We start from the raw sequence: 20,881 nt of genomic DNA, 5'->3' as shown, positions 1-20,881 counted from the left end.
TTGTTCTTGAGTGTCAATTTATTCAGCTCTCGATAATCTATGCACATTCTCAACGTGTCATCCTTCTTTTGACAAAAAGGACTGGTGCTCCCCACGGGGTTACACTACGTCTAATAAAACCTAACTTGAGCAATTCTTGTAGCTGAATCTTCAGCTCTTGTAGCTCCTTAGGCGCCATTCTATAGGGTGCCTTCGACACTAGTGCTGATCCAGGTTCTAGGTCGATAGTGAACTCCAACTATCTTGTTGGTGGCAATCCTGGTAAGACCTCGGGAAATACATCTCTATATTCCCTTACCACTACTACATCCTCAAAGTTTTTACTTGATTCTCCTTCATCATTCAAGTAAACTAGGTAAGCTTGTGCTCCTTTCTTCTTTACCAATTTCGATGCCTGAAGTGCCGAAATGATTGAAATTCTCTTCTTTCTATCAATGTCGTGAAAACATGTCTGTTCCTTCCCAGGTGGTTGGAAAGTTATCTGTCTCTTCTTACAATCAATCGGGCCAAAGTTCTCTGCTAACCATTCCATCCTTAGAATAATGTCTACGTTCCACATAGGCATTAAGTGCAAGGTTCTTGCTTTCATCTTTAGGAATCCTAACTCAAGCTCTAAGTTAGAAATCATGTGAGAAACTGTAGTAGCTCTTCCTACAGGAGTGATTACTCTCAACTCGGGACTAGCTTGTTTTGGTTCGAGTTTGAAGGTAACATGCTTCAACCAATTAAAGAATGCGAAGCTCCTGTATTAAACAGGATTCTAACTGGTGCATCCAATAACTTGCCCATACTACCTTAAAGTCCTGCCTTAAACCAGCACTTAAAACTCAGACATCTCTTCATCAGTATCCATCTTCTGATGAGCGAACGTGTTAGCTCACATAATTCTCGATTATACTCTACAACCGATTTCTTTCCTTGCATCAAACTTCGATAATCAGCCTCTCGCTGCTTACTGTACTCCTCTGTACATACTTCTCAAGAGTAGTTTTCAATTGTTCTCAAGTGTAGTTTGCCAGTTGCTCAGGTGTTAAAGTCCTCTGACGTGCCTCTCACTAGTCTTATACATCAAAAGAATCTACTAGGATAACTCAAAAGTTGTAAGGGTTCAACCCTAGAATGACATCAAAACAAATTGTTGCAAACAAAATTGTTCAAGAGACTCAAATGAATGACCCGAGGGTAGAATGAAGTAACTACCAGGTCGAACAAAAATGACCTAGAGTAAGAACCCATCTGGCTTTTCAACCGAAAGTTGAAACACATGAGTTTATAAACCCAAAACACGTCTACTGAGATTTGGATCATGCGGACTGGCCAGGTCCAACATAATCACTCCCCAGTCACACGGGATATACTATCCCGAACTTGGAAATTCTGTATCTTCTAAACCCTCAACATACTATACATAACAAAACTTAAGTTCACACCAGCAAGCTAAAAGCTTAAACTCAGGGTCCTATGTTCTAGACTCTTGTTTCGAAAGTTCAATATTTTTTTACTCTCCTCTCATGTTGCGGTGGTGGTGGCGGAGTATTATCCCGCCTATCCTTCACATCACACTCTTGATGACATATTTGAGGCATTTTTGAAATCACAAAAGGAAAACTCAACTCGACCAACGCTCTAAGCATCCTCGAAACTCAAGTTCAATTTACTAACTCAACTTTAAGGAAACCCTCACGGTCACCTTAACATTCATCTGTAAGGCAATAAGCACTCACGAAATGTTAACAAAAAGACCAGTCTGGTCAACCTAATATATCCATCAGTAGAATGCCTCTTTTTAGAGGACTTACATAAAGGGGTTATTTAAACCCTACAAAAACCATAGTATCTATCGTAATGTCCCTTCTAAACCGACACCATTAATAGTACTATGTCTCGGTCTGGACCTCTTACAGTAATTGCTACCAGTTAACTCATCTAGTTGCTACTTTAGCACACTAGGAACATCCATCTATTTAACATCAGTAGGGTACTAAATTCGCATGCTTATCTATCATCATGTCAAAATCTCAAGTACCAGTATCTCCTAAGTAAGTTATATACATCGCAATGTAATTGCAACTAATCAAAAACGAGGGTGTACCGCGCATACTCTCAAGATCATCCTTAGCTCTAGCCTACATCGACTTCTCTTCTCATCCTCATCAACTCTAGCCCTCCTCGGCTACTTCTCATCCTCATTATCGTTTATCATTTTATCATCTTTGGTAACTGATACTCAAGGATCGACTCGATATCTACTATACTCTTCTAGAGTCCCTGGTAGAAAACAAGCATCCGGTCAGTAGATCCGCATAGAAAATCTGGGTATCTGTAACAAATCCCATCTCCTGTGGGTCCAATGCTCAAGACGACATGTCCCATCATATTGAGTGGCTTTCTTCCTTGCTCAATCCTACCACTCGATTGGTAGCACGGGGACTAGGTGCACGATGCCATCCAGTCTAGTAACAACCATAAGGCTTTCATCCTTTCATAGTCTATGAACATGTGTTTGAAAATCTGCTAGGGTATCTCTGTACCACATACTGTACGCCTCGTCCTCGTATCCGATCTTTCCTGAGTTCGATCTCACAACAGTCCACTTTCGTGCAGTGCCAACAGTCCTGGCCAACCTATAAGGAGAACTTAAAGGTGGTTCTAGGTACTAACTCTACTTGGCTCCAGCAACAGAAATAAACAAAACATAACTTAGCAAAACTCCTACTAAGTAGTACTGTTCTCTTAAAACTCAAGCTCAAAACATCTAAATTCTCGTCTCGTCCCATCTTTACATAGTAGGTAACCTCTCTAAACAATGATATTAGATCCCTCAATCTAAATCATCGTGACTCAGTAAGACAACTCAACAATTCTCTCTCAAAGCCATCTCCAAAGACTATGGCTCATGATACCTCCTCAAGTACCATTAAGGTTGCGTGAGCAAAACTCGCGTCATAAAACATCTCAAACATATCGTACAATATCTCATTGCAGCATGTTAATAACTCATCATTAATCATGCTATTATACTCAAGCTCATAACTCAAACTCATAACTCATACAAACAAGTACTTAAAGCAATTGCTAATTCTCTCAAGCTTTAGCTCTAAGTTCTCATTTCATCCTTCTACTTAGTAGAAAATCTCTCTTAACAATGACATTAGATTCCTTCATCTAAATCATTGTGACTTATCACAACTGCTCAAACAATTCTCATCACAAAACATCTCAAATACATCACATCATAACTCATAATTATGCATCCTCAATCATATAACATCATATGATATAAACGCTCTCATGATTCATCATGTAACGTCAACATATGCTCTTACAACATAATAACTCATTATTAATCATGTTGTAATCCTCAAACTCAAACTATGCATCTTCAAAGCATAACATCATAACTCATCATATAACCTCAACATCGTGCTCTTCAAAATTTAACGTCAAATAAACTTTGAAATTTTACATACCTCGTTGAGCCTGGTGTGATGGTGTGCTGAGCTCACGGTTGTTAATAACTATTAGTCTAGTGACTCATTCTAGACTAAACTCAAGACTTCTAATTCAGAGCTTAACCTTCGCTCTGATACCACTCTGTCACAGCCCGCCCTAACTATGGATAGTTAGGCCGAGTGATCCACGACTAGGGATGGGGTTAAAGAAGAAGGGGAAGAAAAGGGGCGTCATTTATAGCCGTAAAACTTACTCATCTTAATAAAACTCGTCATTTTTATTCATTAATACTCAATTGAAAACAGTCTATGAAAGACAGCATAAAACTTAATTAATATCATTAATCAAGTTATACATCGTATGAAACCATTCTCTTAAGACTCAAAGTATGACATAACATACTATAACATCAACAACATCTTGCAGCGGAAAGTAGCTAGACATATGTATGAAGACATATTCTAGACAGGTTAACTATTTATTAACAACCCTGGAGACTCCGCTCATTGCAGCACCATCATCACATCAGTTCAACCTGCACATTTAGAAAACATATGCAGGGCTGAGTACAAAAGCACTCAGTGGGCACGTATGCCTAGGTATAAAAATACATGCTTCAAAATTGTAAATTGTCATGCCATCATAAACAGTACAGCAAGGGAGTTTTTCGCTAAAAAGGCCCAAGCTTACTAAGTTCATTTGTGATTCTTAAAGTTCGTCTGATCAGACTAAGTTCTTTGTAATCTATCATATCTGAAACTGTGTGCCGGAGAGGTGGCCACCTCTCACGGTCACTTGACCGGCCAACCCGCTAGATGACTCACGGTCACTGGTGTACACTAGTCAAGGCAGGATAGCTATCAACTGCTCAGGACCCGAATTCGATTGCATCATTGGCAAAGCCAAAGCAGATAGATATCATACTAAAATTTAAACATTTTATGGCAAGACAATACTTGAAATAACTTTAACTCAAAGATTTTGTCATGAAATAACTTGCTTGAACGTAACATTTAAACTCATTTGATATATATATATGAAACTGAAATTAACAGTTAAATCATCTCATGCATTCATTCGTATAAGAGGCCTACGACACGCAGGGGATCTCTATATACGTATAGTTAAAGTAATGCCCACCTCGTTGTGTCTCTGTATCAATGAGTAACGTCACTCTCTCCCTCAAGTCGTTACTTCCCAAAAGGACCTTCATTGTTATGAAGAATTGATGAGAAGTTATAAAAGAAACCTCGATCAATAATCTAATCTCTTTTATGAAACATTAGTATCTCTAATGTTCATCTCTCTTGATTGTTAATCAATATAACAATTATTATCTCTCGTCATTACTCATTAATTATAACATCCTTATGTTATAATTAGCAGCTCTTCAATTAAAAGAAATATTTAACACATCGAAAAGTCCACTTTCTTAGCAGATCTATTCGCTCTCATCTCGTCTAATTAACCAATTAGAAGTTAAACTATCCATTAGGCATGTATTTGAGTCACGGTTCAACAAGAATTGACTATGCTCAAATCCTAATTTCACTAAAAATTTCGGCATGACCTATTCATATATAATGTCAACCACGAGATTTCAACGCGTGAATCTCACTACGTGAACTCGTCTCTCGACTCAAAACTTAACATCTTGACATCTTTTCAACGCAAACCAAACAATTCAAAATCATCAAAACTCTTTATCAGTAAACTATCATTTATACTCGACACCAATTGTTCGAGTGTCAGATACCAACATTTATGTGCGTTAATCATAACTCTCACAACTCACACCATTTAGTCATATCGTATCATCCATCAAAATAAATATAATCAAGTTGTTTTCTAGAAAGTTTTGCTGTTTTTGTGTCATCTTTAAAAATTCATAACAACCAACTCAATCATCATAAACTCTCATACCAATTGATCTCAAAAACTTCATGAAGTGTAGTTCACTCTAAAAATGGTAGTTAACCAAAAAGGTTAAAGGTTTTTTGGAGATATTGCTCTTTTAGTGCAGGCTGTCAAAGATTGACAGTTTCTGCCAATTTTGTTTAGGCCATTAGAAACCAAGGCAAACCTTAATAAAATTCCATCAAATTTAATCATCCAAAACTAAAGGTATCCTTGAAGATTTGGTTAAAATTTCACAAGAGAAAACGTTCATATGATCTGCCAAATAAACAATGAAACTCATACACTTTTACTGTTGGACAAATATGACAGCAGAACAGGGCATTTTTGAAATAATAAACTGCTCTGTTTCAGAGGTCATAAAAATCGAAATCTTATGTTTTTAGAAAAGTATTGAAGTCTAGTTTCGTTTAAAAAAAACGGTGATGCAAAATCCTTCATGGATTAATAGATATAAACGTTTTTGTGAAGTCTACCAATAGTTGACAGATTCTGTCAAGGATTTTTCAAAATATCTTTAAAATAGCAAACATCATCCAAAAGACATGAAATTTTGCAGCAACGAAATACACATATCATAGATAAACATACTAAAATTTCAGAGCCATCAAGCAATGAAAACTCATCGAAACATAAGCTTGAAACTGCTGTAAAATTTTGACAGAATTCCAGTTTTAATTTCGTTCAACAATTATCATCCATAAATTGTAAATCAATTAGCATGCTCATGTGATATCGTAGAACACATATACGCAATAATATTCATTATGCAACGTCCCAAACTTCACGAATTTAAATAATCATACTCTAAAAACTTATACAATTTTCATGCTTGGAAAAATACGAATTTAATATATATCGATTCTAGCATACCCCTAAGCACAAATATCAAGTCAAAACGATCAAACAAAAATCGAAAGACAAGCTAATATGTGAAAAACGGGGCTGCCCTCATGGGTTTCATAGCTACGGTTCGTTCCGTTCTTACTCCCTTCATTAAACATGCTCAACATCTACCCAAGAACAACATACTAAAATTTCACGACGATCCGACGTCGTTTCAAAATAAAGTCGAGAATCGACGTTTTTCGACATCGACGAAAATCGAAAAGAAAACCATCAAAACGTAGGTAGAGATCTTACCTACTTAGATACGTGATCGAAAAGATGATCGGCGCTCGTCTCGGTGCTCAAATCGGAGGTCAAAAGCTCCGTCCAAGCTTAAATGGAAAATGGCGTGTGTAGTGTGTGTTTTAGGTGTTGTGTGTGTGAATATGTGAGTTGTGTGTGTGGTGTGGGCTGATATAGCGTGAGTTAGGTGAGATAGAGGGATAGTGGGCAGTTGGGGGGTGGTTAGGGGTAGGGTAGGTTAGATATTTAGGATATTAACCCGTTAGTCGTTAAATATCTCGTTTCGTCTCGTTTTAACGATTAACTACCCATACTCTTCGTTACTCGCCCTCTCAACCTCTACTCACTTTCATTGCACTCGTAATTCTATATAAATATAGAAAACACAAGCTCGTTCTCGAAATTCTGATAAACGAGCTCGGTTCGTTTATCGAGAAAATCTAGTTCACTATTCACTCGTCGTCCAAAAATAAAAACTTTCATTATTGGACTCGTATCGAAAAACTAAGAATATTTTTCGACGACGTGCACGTAAGATTTTGAAAGTCGACAAAAAGACGAAATAGCAGTATTTTACTATTCATCGTCAAAAAGTCAAAATTTTCAAAAACGTCTTAACGGACTCAGATCTCACTTCCGAGTTCACCGTTCTCATTCAAATAATTATCTCGAATTATTCGAATACTCAAACTCAATTTCGGATATAAAATCTCACATCATCCAAACATCATCAAAAGAACATCTCAACATCTTAAAAATAACAAGGGAACTTCATATAACTCCTCATCTCTTTACAAAGTAAATCAAACAAGGGATCTATACCCTAATTACTCAAACTTAAGCAATTAAACACGTCATCAAAAGCCCGGGTATTACACTACTAGTACCACTTGAAGAGTATGCGGGGTTTGCAAGCATGTATTTTTGTTCATAGTCATTAAACAAAGTTCTAAGTGTGTTATCTATTCTAAGTTTAATATCATCTAATGCGGGAAGGTACCATTCTAGCACTTCATTATTTTTTAATCTTGACTCATAAATATCCCTAAAGGTACCATAATAAATTTCTAACATGCGAAAAACACCGCCAATTTTCATTGTAGGATCTAAAATCTTAGCAAGTAAAACAACATCGGGAATTTCAAGAAAATATTTAAGCCACTTAAGGATCATTTGATATGATACGTCCTTCAAATCGTTTTTTTATAACAATCATTTAAAGCAATACCAATGAACATGCAATGTTCTAAAACTTTAATACTAGTGCAATAATAAACACCAGATAAATCCGTAGTAGCATTTTGAAAAACTTTTAAAAGTTGAAATAAACTACCACATCTTTGCCAATAAGAGGGCAATAAAAGCAAGTTAGCATCGGGAGTTTATCTAAAAAAATCACATAAATGATGAATATGTTCCATGGTAGATGCAAGCAGGGGCGGAGCCAGACTTTCGACTTAGGGGGGTCCAAATTTTTTTTTTCAAAAAAATAATAATTAAATAAAAAAATTTAAAAATAAATAATAATAATTAATATAATTATAATGTTATTTAAATTATATAACAAGTTAAAAAAAAATAAACATAATTATTTTTAAAAAAAAGTCCAATATAACAATTAGCAAGCATATCAATAACCAAGCACAAGTTATCTTGTAAAGTCAATACCCAAAATCATCATTTGCAAGCTCTACAGAAGCGGGGCAGAAAACTAGAAAAGTCTCAAATTATAGCATATGTTTTCTTTAGAAAAGACATACCTTAACATTTAGCAACATTACCTTTGTTCTGTCACAATATACATAATACATCATACCAGAAATATTGTCTGTAAATGCATTTGAATTATTATTATAGCAGATGAGATAACCACCGTCTAGCATCACTAAACTAGTACGATAATTTATTGTTTTATTTTTTGGAAGGACACTGGAATAAATTTATGTGAACATGAACTTTCCCCACACCCCTTAAATAAAACTATAGTAACAGTGGGTAAGGAGCAAGGACTAAGGAACATGAACTTCCCCCACACCCCCTTAAATAAATTTATGTGAGCATTGAGCTATTATTGACCAAGAATAGGAAACACAACATTTACTTGCGGAGCAACGAAAGGCAAATGAACTGAGGGAGACGAATGGAGGCAGCTCAGCGGTAGACGAACGATAGAGTCAAAATGGGATATGGCGATTGCGAGTGAGAACGAACGGAGAGCAGCGAAGAAATAGATGATGTGCAGCGAAGTTAAGGATTGAAATTCGCAGAAGTTAGGGATTGGAATTCCAATTAGAAAAATTAGATAAAATTAATATTTTTTATTTTTTTTAAATATATTTGTAAAATTACTAAAATACCCCTAGGATTTTTGGAAATTCCAGGGGGGTCCAGTGACCCCACTGCCCCCCTGGCTCCGCCTATGGATGCAAGTATGTCAAATGTTGAATTCCAACGTGTAGAAACATCTTTAACAAAATTCGTATATCGAATTTTTTTAACACGACAATATTTTTGCCATCTTTTGCCAATACTAGCTTTTCTATGCAAAATATTAACGGCTTGTCTAATGAGATCAACAACATCATTAATAAGAGAATAAGCATCTTGTACACATCTATTTAAAATATGATAAATACAACGAGCATGAAAATACAGGGGCGGAGCCAGGCCCCTAAAGATAGAGGGGGCAAAACATGATAAAGAAAATTTAAAGTAACTTCTATAAAGCTTTATATAATAAAATATTTTCACAATAACCCCTACGATTACTCATATTTTAAAAACGACTTAATATCAATTCATTATAAATTGTCTCAAAAATTTCTTTCTCAATATCATCCAACAATCATCCATTCGATTTCGAGGCCGACTTTTAACAATTTTCATAAGCTCTTTAATTTCCACATTTGCAATTGTCACAGGTAAAATAAGTGTCAGTTTAATAAGCTTATACACCAACGGACAAAAGATACAAAATATAGAGGTGAGAAGACGTAATGTAATTCATAGAGATAGAGAAGAACTTTTCATATTCTCTTTTAATAAAAGAAAACTTGTGGAGAAAGGTAAAATAATTTCTCTTTCCTCTATTTTTATTTTTATTTTTTTATCTTCTTTCCAATCTCCATGTTAGACGAAAAAAGGAATGTAATTTGTTGAAGTCAGTTTTTCTCCAATCTCCACCTTTTGCCCCTTTTTCTCAAAATTTTGGTGGGGCAAATTTCTATTTTTTTTAGTAATTATACATATATATATATATTAATAAAATACATATAATTTTTTTTTTGAGGAGGGGCAATTGCCCCACCTGCTCATAGTGTAGCTCCGCCTATGTGAAAATACCTACCATTAAAAGAGGGTGCGCATGCGGCAGCTAACTCGGGAATGGAGGCGGTGTTGGCGGATGCATTATCAAATCCAACAGAAAATATCTTATTTAACATGCGATACTCATTTAAAACAGAAATAATCAATTGAGCAATATTAGTAGCATTATGTATTTCATTAAAATCTCTAAATGCAATTAAACGTTTTTGAATTAACCAACTTTCGTCAACCCAATGACAATACCTATATAAGAATTTTTTTGGTAAGAATCACTCCATATGTCGGAACATATAGAAAAATTTTGATTTAAATTTTTAAAATGTTTTCTTAAATCACGTTTTTTTTTCTTCGGCTTGTCGCTTAATAACTTTGCACATAGTAGTTCGACCAATTTTTTTGGCGACCGGATTATAAGCATTTTTCATAGTATGTTCAAAAGACATTTTATCGGCAAACATAAAAGGCAAATGCTCAATTGAAACATAACGAGCCATGTAATTTTGAGCATTTTGTGGATCAAATTTCCATAAAACATTACCTTGTCCTTGGAAAGCTTCGGGATGTAGTTGAGTTTGAGTTGTATGGATTCCATACTCGACGGGGTGCTTACTCTCCATGTGCCTTGAGAGGTGCCTTGAGAGGGTGCCATAACCCCCTCCCGCTTGCCATTGATAAGTAGCGTTGCAATAGGCAACGAACCTCTCGGGAGCATTTGGACCATCCTTTGGCTTTTTAGGAGCGGGTTCCCTCCTAAAATATTTTGTGAAAATGTTAGAAGTAAGTAATTTACCCTTACCCTTACCTCTAGTGGGAGGGATTTCCTCCTCAAAGTTGTGACGTGCTTGCTCGGCTTCCTCCTCCGCCTCTTTGTTATGCAAAGTACGTGCATATTCTTCATCCTCCGCTTCTTGAAGTTGTCTAGCATATTCTTCACCCGCCAAATCGGCAGCCTCCCGGCGTGCGCCGAAAGGTCCTCGTTCAACTGACACTTTCACCCTTCTCTTAGAGGATGATGATGGAACTTGAACATTTTGAGTAAACTCGGGAGAAGTGGGAGTGCTATCAATATTTTCTTCGGGGTTGACATTGATAGACTTGCCACGGTTACCACGACCATTAGACATGATAACAAATAAACAAGTAGAGAAGAGAATATAGATAGTAGAGGTTAGAGAATAATAAACAAGAACAATAAAGTAAATGAGCAAGTGAGTATAGTGATAGTGTAATTGAAATATATAGTATAGTATAGTATAGTATAGTATAGTATAGTATAGTATAGTATAGTATTTAGTACTTAATAGTAGTACTAGTAGTAATATAATGTAAATCAAGAACAATAAAGTAAATGAGCAAGTGAGTGTAGTGATAGTGTAATTGAAATATATAGTATAGTATAGTATAGCATTTAGTACTTAATAGTAGTACTAGTAGTAATATAATGTAAAGCAAGAACAATAAAGTAAATGAGCAAGTGAGTGTAGTGATAGTGTAATTGAAATATATAGTATAGTATAATATAGTATTTAGTACTCCCTCCGTCCCAAACGAAATGTCCTATTTCTTTTCGGCACGGAGATTAAGAAATGTGTATAAAGTAGCTAAAGTGGGTTGGTGGAAATTATTTAAATATTAAGTGGGTTGCCAAAAAATGAAACAGGACATTTTGTTTGGGACAGCCCAAAAAGGAAAACAGGACATTTCGTTTGGGACGGAGAGAGTACTTAGTAGTAGTACTAGTAGTGATATAATGTAAAGCAAGAACAATAAAGTAAATCAATTAAGCAAGAGAATAGCTAAAGAATTATAGAGCAAATGCAATAGCAAAGAATGGAGGAGAATTAGAAGTAGAAGAGAAGAGAGTGTAGAATTGTTAATACAATGGGGTGAGTTTGAAGGTGTAAGAAGGGGGGTATTTATAGATAAAATTGGCTGGGGGACAATGTGAATTAGATAAAATTGGGTGGGGAAAAATTAGAATTATAATTTTAAATTTGGAAAAAACAAAATTGAAAATTTTGAATTTTGAGCAAAAGAGCCGGTCAAGGCCCTAACCCCCCTAGCCCCTAGCTGCGCCCCCCTGAGTCCCTGACCACCGCCTGCTCTTGCTGCCTCGCCTGCCGCGCCGGGCCCGGCGGTTTAGGGCCGAACCGACGGACCGCAGGCCGAGAATCTCTTGAACCTTAACCGACCCTTAACTACCAGCAGTTCGGCCCTGAACCAGCCCGGTGGTCAACAGTTCGGGCCGGAACCGTTGACCACCGGGCCGGTTCAGGGCCGAACCGCCGATTCCGGTTGGCCCTTGGCACCTCTAGCGCAGCCTGGTCCGATATTTGTTTTCTTTTATCCATGCTAGTTAATTTAAAATAATAATAATAAGATGCCAATAATATTTTCAACTACTCAAATTATATTATTGCCATATTATTGGAATTTTTTCTTTTAGTTTTATCCAGAAATTATAGATCTTTACTAGTATTTCTTATTTTAATCTTCAAGGTTTAGGTTACGCCTGATCTACACCATCAAATATTATATTCTCTCCATCCGCTAAAAATATGTCATTATTATGAGAGGTCACTTTTATGTGGATAATGTTCCCACCGTTGTGTGGGTAGAGGTTCCGCTTGCATGTGGATTGCTTATTTGATTATATTTAGATATCTCTTGTAATTCTAATTCAAAAAAAATCACCAGTCATTTTATTAAGACCCGTACCCAACTAAAATAACGTACTTATGACGGATGTAGAGAGTAATATTTGGTCAATCCAAATTACTTGGCAATTAATATTTAATTTATTTTACATTAATATAATATTGTGTTTAAATTTTGTTCGACTATTGATTGATTTTATTTGGAGTAGATTTTAATAGATTTTGTACATCTAGTTGAATGGATTCTGAAAGAATCCATTCAACTAGATGTACAAAATTTATTAAACTTCAAGGGATGCTTCTTTTTCTTTTTTTTTTATATTAAACTTCATTTTAATAAGTTGAATGGATTCTTTCTTTTTGACTTTTTAAGGCTTAATTTTTATAACTAGGGGTATGGATTATGATTAGACTAATCATGAATTCGACTTATAAACATTAATATTTTTTGAAAACTTCACAGCTTGAAAATGTAATTAGGGATGGCAACAGGTCGGATCTGGACCGGATCTCATCAATACCAGATCCAGATCCATTTTTATTTATCAAATCCAGATCCGGATTCAGATCCGTCAGATTCGCGGGTCCAGATCCATGGATCTACTGTTTTTAAATTAAATTTAAAAAAAAATTATAAAATCAACATCTAATTTCCATCATGAAAAATATTGCACAAAATACATTTATGCAATACAAATTCTTTGCAAAGTAATTCTAATTTGTCTATTATTTTTAATTTTTAATATATCTAATATTATTAATAAAATAAATATAAAAAATAAATAATATATTATATAAAACGGATCCACGGGTCGGATCTGGGTCGGATCCGAATCTCAAATTTCAAGATCCAGATCCGCGGGTCCAAAAAATTGAGATCCAGATCCGTAAAAACGGATCTGGATCCACGGATGTGGACCGGGTCTAGGATCCATTGCCATCCCTAAATGTAATAATTTCAAATAAAATATACAAAGAAAATAAATGGTTTCGGACTGTGACATATGTCATACTACAATTTTGTCGATCAACTATGTTCCAAGGTAAAAAGAAAAATCAATTATATTTTTAGTAATACTTATTGGTGCTAATATTGTTGTTAATATATAGGTGAAGTTCATATAATGTGGCGAACATACTTTTTGATGAAAATGTTGCTGAGATCAATGAGATGAAGGATAAGTAAGTATTTTAAATAACTATTTTTGATTATTGTCACGACCGAACTTAATTAAGGATAATTAAGCCGGGAAACCATGACTAAGGGAGGGAGATTAGAAGCGGGGATAAAAAGGGGTAAATATATAATGAAGGATCGAACTTAATCATTGACAGCGAAGGAGACATTTATAATATAACTTATGTTTAGCCACAAAGATTCAATTAACACTAATAAGTTCGGATGAATCCGACTTAATTCAAAAGGCATATTACTTAAGAATACGCAGCGGAAATAATAATCTGATTACATGTATGAAGACATGTATCCAAGAGTTTATTCAATCAACTTATGACAAAAGCTCCGCTCCTCACTTCATCTTCATCAACCACTGCTCAACCTGCACATTTAGAAATATATGCAGGGCTGAGTACAAAAGTACTCAGTGGACACGTATGTCTAAGTAAACATATAAACATGCTTCGTGAAACTGTAAATTGTCATGCCATCATAAACAGTACAACAAGGGAGTTTTAGCTAAATAGGCCCAAGCTTACTAAATTCATTTGTGATTCTTAAAGTTCGTCTGATCAGACTAAGTTCTCTTGTAATCTATCATATCTGGAACTGTGTGCCGGAGAGGTGGCCACCTCTCACGAACACTTGACCGGCCAACCCGCTAGATGATTCACGGTCACTGGTGTACACTAGTCCTGGCAGGATAGCTATCAATTGCTCAGGATCCGAATTCGATTGCATCATTGGCAAAGCCAAAGCAGATAGATATCATACTAAAATTGAAACATTTATGGCAAGACAACAGTTGAAATAATTTTCATATCAAAGATTATGCAACGAAATAACTTGTTCAAATATAACATTAAACTCATTTGATATTATATGAAAGTAAACCCACCTGATAGGAAAGCTTCGCTATAGTTCAGTGACTGCTTAACTGGCTCTTACTCTCGCGCTTGACCTTTAATGCGAGGATATAATATAAGACTTTAACTCGAGAAAAATTCTCAAATAAATGAGAATGCGTAAATTAACTATGCATGACTCATATTTCGTTAATTATAATCAAACTAAATGATTAAAGCTTGTCTTATGAGATCAGATATTTAATATCCACTCATCTTAAGGTTTACTAACCCGCTCACTAAATAATATTCTCGTTCTAAATTAATTCATAATTAGATTTAATTAAATCCAATTAATAGATTAATCAAGACTAGTCCTTTAACTAGACATAAATAATAGGGCAATCCAATTATTAAATGGGAGCAATATAGGGCTGCCCAAATAAATAAGTAAGGAACTATAAATATCGGCCCACTTATTAATAAATAGGCTCATCCTTAAGAAATAAATAAGCCCAAAAACAATAAAATAAATCGGCCCACATAACAGCTTCAGCCCAAACACCAGCTTCTTTCTCCTCTTAAAATTTCCTTCACGCTGAACTCCTTTTCTCAAAGTCTCACACTGAGAACCAAAATCGGCCGTGCACTCCAGTCAGCCGTTGCCACCTCTTCGCCGAACCGCCGCCGCCCTGAAATTCCGGCGCGGCCGTGTCTCACCTCCGACTCTCCTTCTCACAATTTCCCCTCTACAAGATCAGATTCCACGCACACCGTTGAGAAAAGGGATTGAGCCCTTGACCCTCTTCACAGAAATCGCCGTTGTTGTGCTAAAATCAGCAAGCGATCGTCGTCCCTTCATCTCTGGCAAAGCAGAGGCCTGCTCACGTTTGCCTATTGCTGCGTCGTCGGCTGCCTTCGAGATTTCCGCCGCCGCCTCCGTCCACCGTCCAATTCCTCAAAAAAAAAAAATTTTGAAACCCACCGCCGGGTCACCGTTACCTGGAGTTTTGCCTTCGATAAGCTTCTAAAAATGGGTGAGGCTGAGGCTGCTGTTGCGTTTCTCGGGCGAGCAGGTGAGGGCCCACCGCCTCCGTTGCTGCTGTACTCAGATTCCGACGAGGCAGCTCGCCGTCGTCGCTTCCTTGAGCTCGACTAAACAGGACAGTCGGCTCCCCCCCTCAAAAGCTAACTTCAACAATCCTAGGATATTCTGTTTTCGATCATATATTATGCTCTTCGATTTGATGCTATTCTCATAGCTCGTGAAATCTTGGTTATTCTATACTCTTGTTATGAAATGCTGTGGTTTTGCTACTGATTATGCAAATTCTCAATGCATTTGACTTGTGTGAGAGCTTATAGGTTGTTGGTTGTTCTAGGTGACTACCGATTATGCTGTTCTTTCTGTAATAACTCAAGCTCATTCTAGATTACGTAAGTGTGTGACTTTGCTAAGTCCATTATGCAAATATACATCTATACACAGTCTGCCTTTCTAATTAATCATGCTTGTTGGATGATATGCGAACTGGATTCAAAAATAAGAGAGCTTAGTATTTACCTGTGAATGCTTGTGTTTGGGTGGCTGCTGTGTGATTGAATCGGTGGGACGATAAACTGTAATATAAAGATTGTTTCTCAAACGATGCAGGTTGAGCTTAGGAATGGAGGGAGTTAAGCCAAATCTTACCTCTAAAGTTTGGCAGTAGAGCAATGAATGGAATTCCTCCTCGTGGGTTATTAGTGTAGCATGGAGGGGAAATGGGAAGTAAAATGGAAGAGAGTTGCTGCTGATTTGTTTGTTTGAAGGAGTGTATTAGTAACTATACTTGAGTAGTCTGTAGGGTGGTACAACAGTAGAGTGGCTGATTTGAGCCCTTTGTGTACCTTGTGTATGGCTGGAGTAATGGAAGAGTGGGCTTGCTGCAGAGATAGGATAGCCGTTGCTGTTGCAGGGAAGGGAGTGAGCTGCTGCAGCTATTCACCACACTCGCACACTACCTTTTTCTTTTTCTTTTTTCTTGCTAGCTGGTGTTGTAATAGGTATGTAGGAAATGAGTGATTGTAAAGTTTGAAAAGTTGTGGTGTGACTAGTAAATCCTTCAGTATCTCGGTAAATCTGTATCTGATATAAATCCGGGTCTTGCTAATATCACGTATCTGTAATACTAATCTCGAGTTTTGCTAATTATATCAAACTCTCTAATAATTGTCGTATTTTGATAGCAGACTTCTCGTCTATTAATATTGTGACTTAAGAGAATAAATCTAACGTGAATAATGTTAAATAAATAGAAATAATATTTCTATTACAAATAAAATAACAACTTGACTTTGATAAGTCAGTTATCATTCTGAAAAATAAATCATTGACTACTTCAATATTTTGATCGTGGTCATAGGCATCTAATTCAGAACTCTGAGCTGAATTATGTAAATATTAATCACTGGATTAATATAATTGAAAAATGAAATGGGTAAATAACCTTAATCATAAAAATAAAATAGCGGGTCACTACAATTATGGTATTACCAAACTATTGACACTACTTCGAATTTCAGTTTTATCAATCTTCACAAGAAAAGATCTATTAATCTCAAGTTGTTGACAACACCAACAATTCGAACAACAGAAGATGAGTTAAATGATGACAGTTCAAAATTGAAGACTATTTCAGAGTTAATTGGTCAAAAGGTTTTATTAATTATACATATTTTATATTTTTTTAATATCAAATATTTTTTAATGTTTATTTTTTTTGTTTAGTTAATTTTTTTTAGAGTGGAATGTTCTGGATATGTGCCACAATATGTGATGTGCAAGCACTTTGAGCATGAGCTTACTTAGCATGCAATATGCTTGAAAAATCTGAAAGTCGATGATGAGAATTTTTTTGTGATAATTGTGCAAGCTTTGATATTTCAGGGAAATAATGTAAATATAAATTTAAATATTGCTAATTCAAAAATACATATATATATTAGTAACTAATGTGTTGTCTATTAAAAATAGGTATAAACTAAGAGTATATGTGTTGCTGATAATTCTAAAAGTTCTTTTTTTTTTTTTTTTTTTTACCTTATGGGATAGGGAGTGCTTACAATTAATTGGGAAACCTGTTGAAGAAATAATTTGTGTAAGTGAATTCACAAAAAAATTATACATGTTACAGGAGGCTAAATATATTGTGGTTGATTTTAATTTAAATTTTTGCAGGATGTTGCAAGCAATGAGTTGCCCTTTGAGATAGATGCTATCAGAAACAAACATGCTCTATTCAAGATCAAAGTTGGAGAATCAATGATATTTGATGGAGCATATGTTGTGACAAAAATTAATTGTGATCCACATGTTATAGCTAAATATTATGGATCAAGTGATGAAAGTGAGACTAAGGAAATTCAGTTGAAAGAAACAGATATTGAAAACACGCGCGGTATTGAGTTTATTATTATCATTAAATATTATATTAAGATTGATTATGAGATTGATTATTATTATCATAGATATTTTATAATTTTCAGGTTGGGAATGACAATGCGAATGACAGCTTGAGTAGTACACAAGGACAACTGAACATCCATGAAGATGAGACATTGAAGAAACGATAAGCAAGAGAAGCTCTAATGAGTAGTATTAAAAGTTAGGGTTAAATACCAAATACAACTGACTCAACCCAAAACACCTATGAATTGACTCGCAATCGCACGAGGTCGTCCTAGTGTAATAAGCTAACCCAAGTCGTCTCACAAGGAAGGCTAAACAGAGCTTTGGTCATGCTACGCACAGAAAATAGTAAATCATAAACACTTTAAACTTAGATAGGTTGTGAAACAGAAAAACATCATAACCCATAATCAAATGATATAGACGAAAATTAAACCTGAAATCCCCAAAATCACCAGAGAAGTAGAAAGCTAAACTGAAGAACTTGTAAAACACTTCATCTCTTTTTTATTATTTTCATTCTGCCTGTTACAAGGAAGAGAAGGGGTATTTATAGAGATTACATGAACATGAGTAGTCTAGACCTTTTGAGCCTTCACGTACTCTACATGTACAAACACATATAGCCATCATTATCTAAGATTCGTCTGTTACTAACTAATTTGCAACTTTCTAGTTGAAAGGTACAAAGTCCGACTGCACAGACGAGTATAATAAGAGTTGCGCAGGAAGTTTGGCCTCCCGGGTTTCCGCGAGATAATTATAATGGAATTAGTCCCTTTTGCCTGTGTTGAATAGTCTCTCTGACCTGCGCAGGTAAAATTCTTTGATCTGCATTACAAATGTTAGCTTAATGATAATAAATAACAATATTCTTGGCCAATAGAATGGTGCCCTACGCTAATGAGTATTTCACTCCTCATCAGCTACTCTCCCCCAGTCTCCAATAAACGAGTAAGTATGAAGTTTTTTGGAGCATAGAACTTTGTTATCATTCCTGCACAGCCGATGTTTCTCATTTATTATCGTCCCTGCGCAGCTAATTCCATATCGTGTCGTCATTCTGTCAAATCGACTAGTATAGTAGGTAATTAATGTCTGATACCTACTTTTCACTTTTTCAGAGTTGCTTCCACTTCCATATTTTTGACTTTTGACATGTATTAATCTTTACCCTTCATTTATAACCTTCATTTGCTCGATGAGATCTAGATCGTTCCTTTCAAATCTTACGATATTCGAGCCTAATAATTCCCCTTGTCCAACTTCCGCTTCTCCTTATAAATAGTCACCGTTTTCGATTCTTCTTCTTCTTCTTTTTCTTCTTCTGTTACTAACGCATTTTTCTTTTCTTATTGCATTTGTTTCCAGCCGCCGCCTGGTTTTCCTCTTTGCTCCATTTGGTTCGATCACCTTCCATTCCAGGTACTAGGCTTCTCCTCTCCTTCTTGATTACTTCTCCGATCATCCTTTCCCTATTCTGTAGATATCTTCCAGATTGTTCCTATATATAATCCACCATGGCTACCGTTGGTGCTCGCCAAGAGGAGATTAATAGGGAAGATGACATGACCTGTGCCTACAATCACTTTCCCTGTTCCATCCTAACTGCTTTCGATATGTCGGAGATAAGGCGAAAACTTCGTATCCCTACTCTTCAGATTTTAAAAGTTGGGGGTTCTAAACCCTAATCTTCAGATTTTAAAATAGCTAACGAGATGTGAAAATCGATTTCTGAAAGCTAGTGTTCGTCGATTTTGAAAATTGGGGGTTCTAAACCCTAATCTTCAGATTTTAAAAGTTGTAAAACCGTTGGTGTGGGCCCCACCCATGTTAAAAGAAATAATAAAAAAAAATCGGACGGCGTTAAGGGTTGTTAAAACGTGGGGGGGGGGGGGATTTGCTTCGATTTTGCCACGTTGGGGTAGTAAGCAGCACTTACCCTGACTATAGGGTGCTAAACGCGATAGGGACGCCATCCATAGGAGGCAAATTGGTACTTAACCCTTATTAATTTAATCAAAATAATTAACACTTTATCAATTGATTTGATAAAAATTTCTCAATATACAAAAGTAATAAACCTCAACTATATATCAACGAACAACTAATTATAATTAATCAATCAAAAAACAAAATGCCCTATGCGTGCGGGTGATTTATTTGTTCACAATAGATACCTCTTGTAATTCTAAAAAAAAATAAAAAAAAATTTCTAGGACACATGAACACTTTATAACAAAACAAATGTTAGATAATGATCGTTTCAAATTTAACGAACTTTATATAAAAATAAACAAATTTATAAAAATTCAAAATCACCATAGAAATATAGAAATATACATATAAATATGAATATTGAAAGTTATAATCGAATATACATATATGAATAATTTTCTTTTTATTTTATTGGGTCTACATATGCAAAAACATCGCTTAATTATGTTGGACAAAAAAATAGATTATAATTTTCTTATGTTGTATTATTATTATGTTTTTTCACGTTTATTTTGTTACTCATACATGGTAGCATTAGAGGTTCCAAATTTTTCTCGAAAAAAATAAAATAAATAGATACAAAATTTGTGATTGGTAGATACTCAGTAAAAAAAATCATCATGCCGAAGTGATTGACTTAGAAAAAATGACCATTGATTTGTTCTTAATATAACTTTAATTATAGGTTTTAAGTAATTCTATACTTAATGGCTTCAATATAATAACTCTTATACTATTATTTAGGATAAATTTATTAAGAGTAAAATCTTGAAGTAGCCAAAATGAAGCATAAAACACAATTTATGGCCACACTTTGAAAAAATACAAAATTTGGCCATTTTTATTGATTTGGACGTTTTTACCCTTAATGAGGCGGACCGGGTAGGATCAAGCACGCGGGTCGCGTGCCGGGTCGGGTTAGGCA

The 20,881-nt window shown here is 35.5% G+C and overlaps 2 long non-coding RNA genes across 2 annotated transcripts; one reads left to right on the top strand and one right to left on the bottom strand.

The window, feature by feature from the left end:
* Positions 1 to 3,748: 3,748 nt before the first annotated feature.
* Positions 3,749 to 7,366, bottom strand: LOC131022449 (uncharacterized). The gene is made up of 3 exons (XR_009101297.1): positions 6,514 to 7,366; positions 4,594 to 4,660; positions 3,749 to 3,988 (listed from the first exon to the last, which is right to left on the bottom strand). It is a non-coding gene; the product is annotated as an uncharacterized LOC131022449 (long non-coding RNA).
* A 7,669-nt stretch (positions 7,367 to 15,035) lies between these two features.
* On the top strand, positions 15,036 to 16,628 carry LOC131022448 (uncharacterized). The gene is made up of 2 exons (XR_009101296.1): positions 15,036 to 15,944; positions 16,162 to 16,628. It is a non-coding gene; the product is annotated as an uncharacterized LOC131022448 (long non-coding RNA).
* The last annotated feature ends 4,253 nt before the right edge of the window (positions 16,629 to 20,881 follow it).

This window comes from Salvia miltiorrhiza, chromosome 4, assembly GCF_028751815.1.
Source record: "Salvia miltiorrhiza cultivar Shanhuang (shh) chromosome 4, IMPLAD_Smil_shh, whole genome shotgun sequence".
In the NCBI taxonomy this organism is placed as follows: Eukaryota; Viridiplantae; Streptophyta; class Magnoliopsida; order Lamiales; family Lamiaceae; genus Salvia; species Salvia miltiorrhiza.
Note: the sequence above shows the minus strand (reverse complement) of the source record. Positions and strands in the feature narration are given on the sequence as shown.